Below are 13,851 nucleotides of genomic sequence, written 5' to 3' on the forward strand. Positions count from 1 at the left end.
AGTTGACGCATGCACAGTGCAAATTCCCACGTTAGCAGCCATTTAACCCCTTCGCTGCGGCGCGAATTCCGCCGCAGCGCTGGGGGGGTGTGGGGTGAGCGCGGCACCGCCATGCTCATGACGGAACCACGCAGTCATGAGTCACGGGCGAGCTGTGCTCATGACGGCGTGGTTCCGTCACGACTCCGCCCACTGTCTATTTCTCCCGCACAAGCGGGGAATTAGTGCCGCGTGGGAGGAGCGGCCGCCAACGGCCGCAGCATGACGGAACCACGCCGTCATGAGCACAAGCCGCCCGTGGCTCATGACGGCGTGGTTCCGTCATGAGCGCACAAGGGGTTAAATTTTTTCTCAGGTTACTTGTTAGTAAGACACATATGCAAACTTCCTTTAAGCTAATTATATGGAATGATGGGCATATTAGTCTTTACAGACATGATTAATACAGTGTTACGAGTTATTTGAGAGCACTGCTTCCGAACAAGTCTCTTTTATACGATTCCTTGCTCCATCAATCCCCTCTCTGATGGCATTTGTGCCATCACCAATTTAGCTATCACCAAATCAGATGCCAACTTTAGCACATCTCAACTGCCTTTTCTGTCTTTTCATCTCCTTCTTCATTATTATATTGTAAATTCTTCATCTTTTTGTATGTATCTCCCTTCATTTCTTCCAACTGAATTTCATCATACTTCCTTTTCTTTCTCCTTTTGTTCACTTCACATCTCTTTCTTTTCTTACAGCATTTGCGCCATATCATTATTGCTAAAACTAATATTGTTATTCCAAGTATCGGTAGTATTATTTGACCTATAATACTCATACCTATATTAGTAGACCATCTCCCCATGGTAGAAATACTATTTGTTAATTTCTTCCATACACTGTCAACTTCCAGTGGTTGCAAATCTTCCTCCAATTTCGTAATATTTTTAATGTATCCTCCAATTTCAACACTTTTATTGGAATATAAATGCAACAACGCTGCGCTTTCAGCATTTTACAGACTCCGGCCTCTTTTGCCAAAAGTATATCAAGAGCAAGTCAATTTTGTAAAACCATTGAACTAATTGCAACCATTTTTGTATATATACATAAACCTCGGCACTCTAATCAATTTGACATTAATTCATAAAACTTTTCAATGTAGGTCAATTTGAACACACCAGCAAACAAAAAGTTTTTTACTTGCTGTTCAATTTAATATCCATATGGAACATACAGATTTAGGCCATATATTTGGAAGCAATAACATTGTATTTCAACGATTGAAAGCTTGATACAGTGATCCTTCAGTCAGACGTTGGACCGGCAGCAGACACGTTTTTCGTTTCAAAGAAACTTTTTCAAGGCTGCAATTAATGCCATAAAATAAAATCCAGTATTTACAACAAGAAAATTAAAAAACAACAAGGGAAACAGGAATATTAGTTTTTCTTAGGAATAACGAAAGAGAAGGAATAAAGTTGTATACAAAAAATCAGCTATATTTCACAACCATAGTGTTGTAGTAGAGCGCAAAGAGTTGATTCTTTTAAAAGCTAGTCAGAATAGACCCAAAGCAACCAATGGTGAAATCTCATAATTCATGCAGTGCTCGTACACCAAGATATAGGTGGTTAATAGATCCAATAGTTCACGAATAAGCATAACAAGTGATGGGAACTACAATGAACAAATCCATATATAATACCTTCAGTAGATAATAGATAAGTTCTCAAGGTATTCCATAAAACATTCTGGTCTTCCAGTGGAGATATTTAGTCCCTAGCAAATATTAATAAGAAAAAGAGACAACAAAATCTTGTAAAGAGATCCTAATCCAAGAGTGGATAGTTAGTCTCTTGTAACTGACCAAAACTTCATAAAGAATATAGAAAAAATTAGCATACGTACCTATTCGAAATAGTATTTTTATCCGGAACGAAAGTAGCGCCCCATAATTTCAAATGAATCTTATATTAATAATCTGTAAAAGAAATGAAAAGACAAATAATTTCCCTCATCGGTCTAATATAAGATCTCGTCATGATTCCAAAGATTAAAAAATACACTATATAATAGTGTGGTTAGTTTCTTGAAATCTATTTTTAGTAGCCATAGTTGGCCACGAAGTGAAAGTTTTATATAATGTAAGGAACTCATCACTTTAGGCCCACTATCAATAGGCCATTCCTATTCCTTGAATAACTCCAAATAACATTTAAAAAGTAAAATGGTTCTATTCTAACCTAAGTATTGTTGTGTATTAGATCGGCAATTATAAAAATGATAACTTACAGATTAGTCAGCGAAGAACGTCGGGCTATGATATGCCCCTAAAAATATAAGAGAAACGATGGTATATCCATTAAACAAGGATATAGAGTATGTCATTTGCATATAAAGACTTCTTAAGTAATGAATCAACATATCCCCATTTAACATGTCTTTTTATTTGAATTTCAAATCGGGTGCAGCAATGTAATTACTGCTAGTTATCCCATACTCACAATCAATTTAGTCAACCCCATCCTATTGTTTAATTTCAATTTATGTAGTAGTAGCGTCCCTAATATTTCTAAAATGGTCCAGGGAATTGCAAGTTAGTGGGCTATTGCAGCCGCTCACTCATATAATGTTAACTAAACGTATCTAATATTCAATTCATACATTGTAAAGAATGACCCCAAAAGGATTTTTTTAAGGTTTAAAAAAAGGGGATCTTTTACGATTCCGAGTAACAACGTTCTAAAGCCCTTAGTTCGTAACCACTAACCTGTCTTTAAGCATTCCGCGGTGCACCGAGGCCATTACGAGTAGGTCAACAAACATTTTTCCAACTCTTGGCACTCCTTTTAAGCGCCTTCCTGTCCATTACGTGCAACGTATTGTTGAGTGGGTTGCCACTTCCGTTCATTTCATGAAAACAGAAGATGGACTAATGCAACCAAATTCATCATACTCTATTGAGCCAACGGCGGCCATTACTGGATGGTGCTTATTCAAGCGTTCTATATTGAGTTATGTATCTATATCTAATGCTTATATCAATCAGAATATAAGCAAGTTAGTAAAAATGTGCACAAGAGCTTACCAGATTTACTATAACCATTAGTAAAGTTGGAAAATGAAAAAAAAGGAATCCAAATAGTCATTAGTAAGTAAGTATTTGTTTGCAATGGCTTAAATAACCATTATTAAATCCATGTTTATATGGTGCCTATTGAGTTCTAGTTCAAATGTTAGTGTGTAGAAAAAATGAAAAGAAAAAGTTTTTCCTCCAAACCTTATAAAACATTCTGATTAACAATATTTAGATGACCATATAGCGCAATCCTGTCACATATTTTCTATAATCATTAGATATTTAACAGTCATTCATCACAGTTGTGACTGTGTTAAGCACTACATGACATAACCATGTGCCCAGAAGTGAATGCATTTTCAATTAACAAAAGTCTAGATCATATGGTGCAATTGGTATCATATAATTTAGTATATTCAAAATCAAAAAAGAGAAAACTAAAAGATAAAGTCTCAACATATATCAGACAGTATGAACATCTATATAATAGGCATTTCCATAAATTCTCAGCTTAGGAAAGAGATTTTTCATTTATTTATTATACGTCTGCTCAGAGAGTGATAAATTATCAAAAGTCCCGTCTAATCCTTCAGGAAAACATATAATTCTTTATCAATATTAATACCCCTTTCTACCGCGCGAAGGCGGATAATCGATTGTGCTTCGGCTTTTCTTAGCCTTAGAGTCCTGTCTCCCCCTCTAGCATCATTTTGAATATCAGCGACGCCGTGGAAACTCAGACCTGTTAAGGTTCTGTTTCGATGGTCAAAATTAAAGTGTACAGCTAGAGAGTAACTAGAATCGTTATTTCTGATGGCCCTCATGTGTACTTGGATTCTCTCCTTCAATGGTCGGATTGTGCTGCCTATATAAATTAAGCCGCACATGTAACGTATACAATAGATGACATATCTAGTATTACAATTGATAAATTGACGAATCTGATATATTGTATTCATATTATATTTGAATTCCTTCAATTTATTACAAGCAAATTGGCACATATTACAATGTGCACATTTTTAAAAACCATCCGGTTTATTGGATAACCAAGTGTTGTCAGTATGTTTAGGGGGTAGGTAACTTGAACACAAAAAATCCCTTAGTGCTCTACCCCTTCTATAGACAATACTGGGATTAGGTGCAACAAACTTCTTTATTGTGTTATCTAGATTTAGAAGGTGCCAAAGTTTTTCTTGATTCTATAAATCTGGTGGCTGTGCACATTGTAATTAGTGACATTTGACCACTGCCACTTCTTTTGGCAATTGTATTGCTTCAAGCAGTTCTTCCACATATTTTCCTTTTTTAATTGGGGATCCTGATGAAGTCATGAAATCCCTCTGCATCCAAAGCTGGCCAAAATCATGCACAACCCCGTAACCATACTGACTATCAGTAAAAATGGTTACTTTCCAATTTTCCCCAATTTTGCAAGCTTTAATCAAAGCTATCAATTCGGCTACTTGTGCAGATTTGACTCCGGGTAAATAGGATGCTTCAACTATTCCAGCCAATGTGCACACTTAATCCTCCCTCCTCATGTCTTAAACACGAGCCATCTACAAATAGCTCATGTTCATCATTTTTCAGTGGCTCTTCCTGAATGTCTGGGTGGGGTTTAGTACACTGTTCAGTCACATCCAAACAGTCATGCTCAACTTAATCTTTCACCTCCTCTCCTCATACATCTGGCAGTAAGGTAGCAGGGTTTAATACAGTACACCTGACTATTGTCAGATTTTCAGCTCCCAATATGATTTTTTCAGACTTAGTCATCCGACTGGCAGTAAGGTACTGTGTTCGGGTCCTTGTTAAAAGAATCTCGACTGAATGTGGGACATACATTTTTACAGGATGTCCCATCACAATTGATTCACTTTGTTCCAAACTCATAAAAGTTGCAGCTACTGCTTTCAAACAACCAGGTAACGCTGACGGTACAGGATCCAAGGTAGCAGAGAAGTATGCTACTGGACGTCTTATCAAACCGTGTCTTTGTGTTAAAAATGAGAGTGTGCAGCTTTCTCTCTCACAGCAGAATAGTGCAAACTCTTTTGTGTAATCTGGCATACCTAAGGCAGGGGCTTCACACAAACAAATTCGTAACCTCACAAAGGCTTCCATGGTTTCATCATCCCATTCTATTGGATCTTTAGCTCGTTTCTTTGTCATTTGTATTACAGGTGAGGCTAGTAGAGAAAATCCTACAATCCACTGTCTACAGTATCCTACCACTCCAAGGAACATTCTAACCTCTCTCTGGGTTTGTGGTAACTGCATTTTTTTTATTCTTTTCATTCTTTCAGGGGTCACTTTCCTCACTCCTCGTTCTATTTGATGTCCTAGATGTCTGACTCCTGTCCTGCAAAATTGCAATTTCTCTTGGGACACTTTATGTCCACCATCAGCCAAATGATTTAACAAAGCAATCGAATCAGTAACCGTCATCTCTTGTATTTGATGTGACTAACAAGTCATCAATGTATTGGACTAGACCTGACTTCCTGGGCAGTACTAAGGTTTCTAGACACTATTTCAAAATCTGATTGAAGGACTTTATGTATACCCTTGAGGAACTCAATTCCATACTAAAATACAGTCCTCAAACGTAAATGAAAAGAGATACTGGGTGTCTGGATGTAATGGAATGGAGAAAAAGGCTTGGCATACATCAATTACAGTAAACCATCCTGCCTTCCATGGTATCTGATACAGAATTACTGCTGAATTGGGCACTACAGGGCAACAAGGCACAACAATCTTATTAATCTTTCTTAAATCTTGAATTATCCTGTATTTCCCACTAGGTTTCTTAATGCTAATTATAGATGAATTACAGGGACTGCTCATTATTTCTTTCAGAATGCCTTGTTTAATTGTTCTATCAATTTCTGCTGCAACACCAGCTTTGACTTCAGGACTCATTTTGTATTGGTGAGTGTTTGAATAAACTGCACCTTCCTTCACAGTCACCTTAACTGGGTCTACATTTGCCATTAACCTGTAAAATCCCACACATCAGGATTTACGGTTGTTTTTAATTCATCTGGTAAATTGTCCTTTGTCACTAAGGAATACATCTCGGCTACCTCTGTACCTTGTTTAGCTAACATGATTTTGTAGACTCCGACTTCGTCTGGGGTCTGAATTGCAAGACCATCCGGTGTGCAAAATATGGTGCAATTCATTTTGCACAATAGGTCTCTTCCTAGTAAGTTTACTGTGCTGGAGTCACATACCACAAACTTGTGCATTTCCCTAAAATTGCCAATACGCACCTCCATTGGTTTTGTATTAGGTGTTCTAATCTGTTTATTTGAAACACCCACTACTTGGATCGCTTCTCCCGAGAGGGGTAGGTTTGGAATGTCTGCTATTCTCACAGTAGAACGGGTAGGACCAGTGTCTAACAAAAAGGTAATATCTTTTCCAACCATATATGGATCTGACTGATCTACCGGTAAGGATGCGCCAAGTATGCACTCCTTTTCCTCCCCCCTCATGCACCGTCATTGGTCATTGTCGTAAAGATAACTATTCTGTTAAAGAAATTGTGAAATTTTTCTTACCACTTCCTCCTTGAAATCCGGTATCCGCACTGTACTTGGCTCTGTTCACAAAATTTGGCATAGGGGCAAGTGGCAACTGACTCTGCTGATTTACAACCTGCTGCAGTTGACTCATTATCACCTCATTCTGTGTCTGTGGATTAAATTTTGAATTGGGCCATTATTATTCTGAATATTTTTGCACTTGTTTTTCCAATGCCCCAATTTTCCGCACGCATGACAGGGAAACTTCTTCTTTGCCTTCTCTCTACTCATTCGGCCTCTTTGTTTTCCCCCATTATTTTCATTCTGGCCTTGTCCTTTCCCTTGATCCCCTGTCGGACTGTTTAATTGAAGTTCTTGGTGTTCTGCTAATTTCATTTGGGCCCCATTACCTTTTCTTCTAACGTTTTACGTCTATTATCAATGTCATCTCCGCAGTACTTGGCGTACATGAGAATCTCATCGATCGGCTTTGTCTGCCAGCACAACACGTGCTGCTGAATCATTTGACAGATGTCTGGTCTTAACCCTGACACAAAACAATACATAAAATGTCCCATATCCATCTCCGATGTTCTCAAATCCACTAAACTGCTTGAAAACTTGCAGTAGATGCTGATAATAGGCATGTACAGTCTCATTTATGTATTTTGTGGTCCTATCTATCTTTACCCAATCTGTTTCCTTTGGAGGGATTTTCCATTTCAAGTAAGTAATCACCTGGTGATATTTCTTCATTACTTCTTCTAAAGGGGCTCCTGTTTTCTTGTCTCTCGGGTACTCATCACTAAGCCAACCAACTGTAATTTTGCATTCTGTCCATAAATCGGCAGGTACCACTATGTCAAAGAGACCATCCAAATCCTTAAACAAAACCTTAGAAACCTTCACAAACCTTTCAACTTGCCGGTACCATTCAACTGTTTTTCCTCTTAACCTCGGGAAATCATTAGTAAATGACAAAATATCTTGTCTAGTCCAGGGGACATGTACATATCCCCCTCCAGGGACTGCTCTCATTGGGCAAAATTCTGAAGTTGTTCGATTTGCCTGTGCTTCCTCCTTTTTCCTCATCCACCTGGCTTTCCATTTATCTAAATCTCCCCATTTTTGCAAAATGTTCATTAATTCCTTAATCTGTAATTTTTCTCCCTGACACATTCATGTTTTCCAAATTCTTATCACTAAATTCTGCTCTATAAGGTTTCTGTGATACCTTTGATTTCCCTATCTCAATCCTCATTTCGGAGGCTAGATCTGTCGGTTTCTCATGTAATATCTTCGTGTTTCTAGTAATACTTCTACAAATAAACAGCAATTCTTCTTCGCTGTAGGCATTCAATCGATCCAGTCCCACATTTCCAGTTATCATCTCTTCCAATTCCACTCTTAATTTGTAAATATCTAAAATCTTTAGAGGCTGTTTTGGCTTATCTATTCCCTGCGCCCATCTTTCTAATTCTTCTGGGGATACCACTGTGGCATTTGTAACTCCTGTTGAAGTTTCTATTCTTATTTCTTTTGAATAACTAGGTGTAATCCTTTTTGGGGTTTCAATTTCCTGTCCTCTTATCGGTAAATCCATCAATGATATTACCAAATTGCACTCACTGCCTTGATCATCAATTATTATATTTTCTTTTCTGGACTCAATTATAGGTGTGGTCATGACTGGTGGTTTGGGACAGATCGTTTTATCCCCATACAATGGAACAACCGGGCCTATGGTCACTGGTATAGTCAGTGCTACAGGGTGTGTATTCAATTGAGTTATTTTCTGTATTAGTTCTTCTCTATTTTTTTTATTGCTTCTCTTTCCTTCTCCTGAAGTACCCTTCGATTCATTGGCTCATGTATGACTTGCGGAACCAAAGGAGTTCCCAAAACAGGGGCACTAGGAGTAGTTCTACTGGGTCCTTCCTGGTATGGTGGAGGGTTTTTCGATAAAATGGCCTCCATGAACTCATCTTCTGATTCCCCACAACCTGTCATTGTCAAATGTCTGGTTTTCTCTGTACACTTGCCTCCTGACTGTTCCTCCACCATTAATACAGGATACAGTCCTTCTGTAACTATTGCTTGTTTCCATTGTTTCATCTGGCTATCTGGTGATTCGCACATCTGTCTAGGGAAAAATCCTCTGTAACTTCTACTACTTCTAGGTTTGTCGCGCTCAAATGCCTCAGTTTCCCATTCTTCTAAAGCCTCATACTGTGTTAATCTAGGTCTGGGCTCTAATTCATTCATTCGCATTCTTAAATTATGTAGTATCCTCCCATTGAATGTACCATTTGCTGGGAAAGCTAACACTCCATTACTTTTAGTATATTCTATCCAATTTTCTAACCATACACAGGTATGATAACCTCTTTCCATCATCATGAATGATGCTGGCGTTTTCGGCGGAGGAATAGGAGTTCCTTCTCTAGTCTTAATTGGTTTGTCCGTCTCAAAATATATTTTTATTTTCTGCATAAACGACATCTTTCTCTTTTATTCGTACATTTTAGGTGAAGATCTTTTTATATATTTGTCTCTGGCAAATCCTAAATATCTCCTGTCTGGGCGATTCCCCATTAGTGTTGGATCGTATTTCCACATACAAACTCCACTGTCCAATACTATTACGGCTTCTCTTCTAGCAACCAATTATATTCTCTCTAACACTTGAAGTTTGACCAATCCCAGCACGGCTTCTTATTCTTTCGACCAATCAAATTTGGGCTCACACTATTCGTCTAGCCAATACTAGTGCGGCCTTTCTGTGACGTCAGTATCACTCCTTAATACTGACCCCTCCTTTACAATGTTGCGTAAGTCACCCGCCCGCTGCTTCAACCAATCCCAGCGCGGCCCCCTGTGACGTCAGTGCAACTCCAGCAACTGACACCTCCTTTACAAGGTAACACAAAAAAATGATTTTCTTACAATTTTCATACAAAGTTCATTAATGACAACATAGAAACATTCACTACTGTGTCTGCTCCGCTAAAACCCAAAGAACAGTCGATTTCTTTTACTGCGAGTACACCTTTCCGCTTACTCTTCACACACTATGAGTAAAACTCTTCCACTTACTCTTCACTCAAGCTACGATGAACCTGCTACTCCTTCGGTATTACCCTTTCTAGGTGATATAAGACCAAAATTTCACCAGTGAACTCTTTTGCTATAAATCACTCTCACTTTTATACGAAAGATAATCCCCAAGTCAGCACTGCCAGCCTTGCATAGCTTTTCAGTGTTATTCCAACAGACGAGTAACCTCACTGCAGTGTGGCTTCCATTCACCACCCGCTAATCAATGTTCCCGGGAATTTCCAGACAACATAAAACAAAATACAAACGGGTTTGTTGACACATAATCAATAACGTAAATGTCGATCCTTTCACCTAACTAGTTAATAAAAAACCATAGCTCTGCTACCAGAAAAACTGATCCAGCAGGTTACCAGCAAGAGATACTCACAATCCACATACTCACCTGGGCCATAAACAACTTTCACGTAAGCTAGTAAAGGGCCACTGGGGTCAATTTGTGTGATATGCTTTTAAAGTTTAATTTACCTTAACATTTTCTAATAAATATATTTCTGAATCAAAAGTACTTTCCTCTGGTCAATGGACCTTTTAGTTAAGCTAGTATAAGGTGAAATGACATAAATTGAATATTTTAAATAACCACAGACTCAGGAAGAGTTTAAATGTTTATCTAGTTAAATTCATGTGAGCTAAAGCAAAACTACAATTCGTACACCGTTTTCTCCAAGGAAGGAAATCAATCTATCAAATATGTCAGTAAATCATCTAAACAATATTATTGCAATGACAGTACCTGGAGAGGAAAAAATAGAGAGAGCAGTACAATGACATACTACACAGAATTATAATTACTTAGAATGGTGTGGAAACCAACCCCTTGGCCAAGGGGCTGGAAGAGTCTCCTGGGACAGCTCAGGTGACGAAGGTTTCAGGACAGGTTTCAGGGATAGATAGATGACCTGTTCTAGATCCGACGCCTGCGTCGTAACCCTCTCTGAGACAATCTTCCTCCTCGATTCTTCCGCAATCTTCTCCTAATTCTTTGCCTTATTTCCCTCCTCGATTCTTCCCCGATCTTGTTCTAATTAATTAGATTTTGGCTCTAAGTTCTGCAATTCGATTCTTCTTCAGTATTTGATCAGCTCTCGGACAGCATCCCAGTCTCTCAGCATCTCAGCAACACGAGCAGCAGCTTCCGCATCAGCATCACCATCAGCATCTAACTAACTAACTAACTAAACTACCTTAATTATACTTTTCTAATGGCATGTACCACCCCTAAATGTTTCAAATTTATGAAACTCCTAATTCTGATTGGGCAGGAAAGGGGGAAAGATCATCACACCATGCTAAGTTTTAACAATTTTCTAGTTCGTTATACAGTAGTCCCGCCCCTTAATTTATTTTGCCAAGCTTTATTTCCCACTCACATTTCACATCTTTGTCAATAAAAAGAATCCATTTAACAGTTGTCTTGTTCATCCTGCAGGATGTCCATCACTTTCCCAGGATATGTTGCGAACGCTGCCTTGGACGGAATCCAAGCACACCCTCATGGCTTCTGGCTGGTTGTCACTGCGCCTGCGTGAGGAGTCATGTGATGTATAGACTTTAGCATTGCTCAGAGGCCCAAATATGAACTAATAGAGAGGTCGAAAAGAAACATGTTAAAATCAAAATAAAATGATTTCACTGTATACCACCTATCTCTACTATAATCCCATTTACTTCTAATAAGTCTCCCTGCATTAGCATTTAGTAAATAGCATGTTTTAATTTCAGCGAGGCAGATGCTTAGCATGTGAGCCTTCAAGCGGCCATTTTAGAAGCAAGTGCACAGAAGCAGAAAATTCCCCCCAAGCTTTAGTCCGTCAACCTGCATAGATGCAGTTGACGCATGCGCAGTGCAAATTTCCGCGTTAGCTGCCATTTTAAGTTTTTCTCGGGCTACTTGTTAGTAAGACACATATGCAAGGTTCCTCTAAGCTAATTATATGGAATGTTGTGCATATTAGTCTTTACAGACATGATTAATACAGTGTTACGAGTTTTTTGAGAGCATTGCTTCCGAACAGATCTCTTTTATTCAAGTCCTTGCTCCATCACCTTCCTTGAAGGCACACTGCCTCACAAAACTGGGTCAATCTTAGTTTCACGCATGGCTGCCATCAGCTATCTAATGTAAAGTCTAAATAACTTAAGCATTATTTGTTTGTTTAATAATATGGTCATTATGTACAGGTGGTGTAGCAGCCATCCAGGCTATCTAAGGGAGTTATATGGAGTAAGATCAAAATCATCAAACATTTCTATATGGCAACCAGCCTCTCTCTAACCTGAAGATTTGTATTTCCTATGAATCGATATTGTGCCAAATAATAATTTATGGGTCATGGTCTGTGCCTTAAGAACTATTAGAAACAGGCTTTCTGGTTGATGCATCTAAGCCAGGCAGAACCCATCGCTTTAGGGTAAGTAAGTTGCACACCTAGGAAAACCCCTGCCCCTGCCCACGCCCTTGGTAGCCTGACACAGAGCAGTCAGGCTTATCCGGGATGCAATTTGTAAAATATATATATATATATATATATATATATATATATTCAATGAAAAAACCAAAGGTTTCACACACGTTATAGTTAGCTGGACATTTTACTCGTAAAAAACCATTGAAATTCCCCCGTTATAGTTAGTTAAGCTAACTATAACTCGCGCGCCCGCAATGCACTGCTGATGACGTCACATATTACATCACTCATGACATGGTCAGTGACATCACTCATGACATCACTGATGACATCTCAAATGACATCACTGATGACATCACTGATGACATCATCCCGTGAATGTGTGTTTTTCTGAAAATTAAATATGTTTTATATATGTATATCTCAAGGTCGATGGAAGAATAAATGGGTATATAAGTGTCTAAATGGATGATTTGTTTTTGAAAAATTGATTGTGTAACTGACTGATTAGGTGTATCATAGTGAATACATGGCTTAGTGAGTAATGTTTAAATATGTATATATCTGTATCAGTCTTTCACTTTGTGTATAAGTGGCTGCATGGGTTGGTGAGCAGCTACATGAGTGTTTATATGGGTTATTAGTTGTTTTTTTGAGTATCAGTCTGAGTGTCTGTATGGTTCGGTGGGGGGTATTACGTAGTGCATAGGTGCATGAATGAGTGACTCACTGTTTGTATGTGTTGAAGATAGTATGTATGCAGGACTGCATGGGTGGATGAGTGTGTGTATGGGTGTGTTAGTGAGTGAATGACTATCTCTACAGTGTCTTTATGAGTAACTACATATGTTTTAAACTAGTATATGTGACTATTGGTGTATATAAGTGAGTATATGTGAGAGTGAGAGATTGAAAGAGTTCCTGTATGAATAAGTATGTGTTTCTATAAGTGATTGTTTAAAAGACTAAGTATGTGTAAGTTTTTGTAGAAGTAAGTGTGGTGGTGTGTGTATAACTATATGCAAGTAAATGGATGTTTGATTCTTTATTAGCATGAGTGACTATGTGTGTGAGTAACTCTACGGATGAGTGGCATTGTGTAACAGGATGTATAGGTGTATGAGTACATATGATGAGTGAGTACATGTATGAGTGTCTGTATAGGACTGTTGGTGAATGAGTGGATGTGTATGTGGATCTTAGAATTACTGAAGAGGTTGTTGTAACTGGTATTGGTATGTCCATTGTTTTGAAAAGTTTAGTCTCTATTTATAAATGTGTGTATCAAAGGTTATATTAGGGTGAGAGGAGGTCTGCCACTCTATCACAAGGATGATGTCATCAGTGATGTCATCAGTGATGTCATTTGAGATGTCATCAGTGATGTCATGAGTGATGTCACTGACCATGTCATGAGTGATGTAATATGTGACGTCATCAGCAGTGCATTGCGGGCGCGCGAATTATAGTTAGCTTAACTAACTATAACGGGGGAATTTCAATGGTTTTTTACGAGTAAAATGTCCAGCTAACTATAACGTGTGTGAAACCTTTGGTTTTTTCATTGAATTTCTAAGGTTTTTTAAATGCTAATTCCTAACTATAACGTGTGTGAAACCTATGGTTTTTTCATTGAATTAGCAAGGTTTTTTAAATGCTAATTCCTAACTATAACGTGTGTGAAACCCATGGTTTTTTCAGTGAATTTGCAAGGTTT

At 38.3% G+C, this 13,851-nt stretch overlaps 1 protein-coding gene across 11 annotated transcripts in view; it reads left to right on the forward strand.

The window, feature by feature from the left end:
* Positions 1–13,851, forward strand: part of PIK3C2G (phosphatidylinositol-4-phosphate 3-kinase catalytic subunit type 2 gamma) — a 2,048,585-nt gene that overhangs the window by 1,708,004 nt on the left and 326,730 nt on the right. The window lies entirely within an intron of this gene.

This window comes from Triturus cristatus, chromosome 4_1 (assembly GCF_964204655.1).
Source record: "Triturus cristatus chromosome 4_1, aTriCri1.1, whole genome shotgun sequence".
Lineage (NCBI taxonomy): Eukaryota > Metazoa > Chordata > Amphibia > Caudata > Salamandridae > Triturus > Triturus cristatus.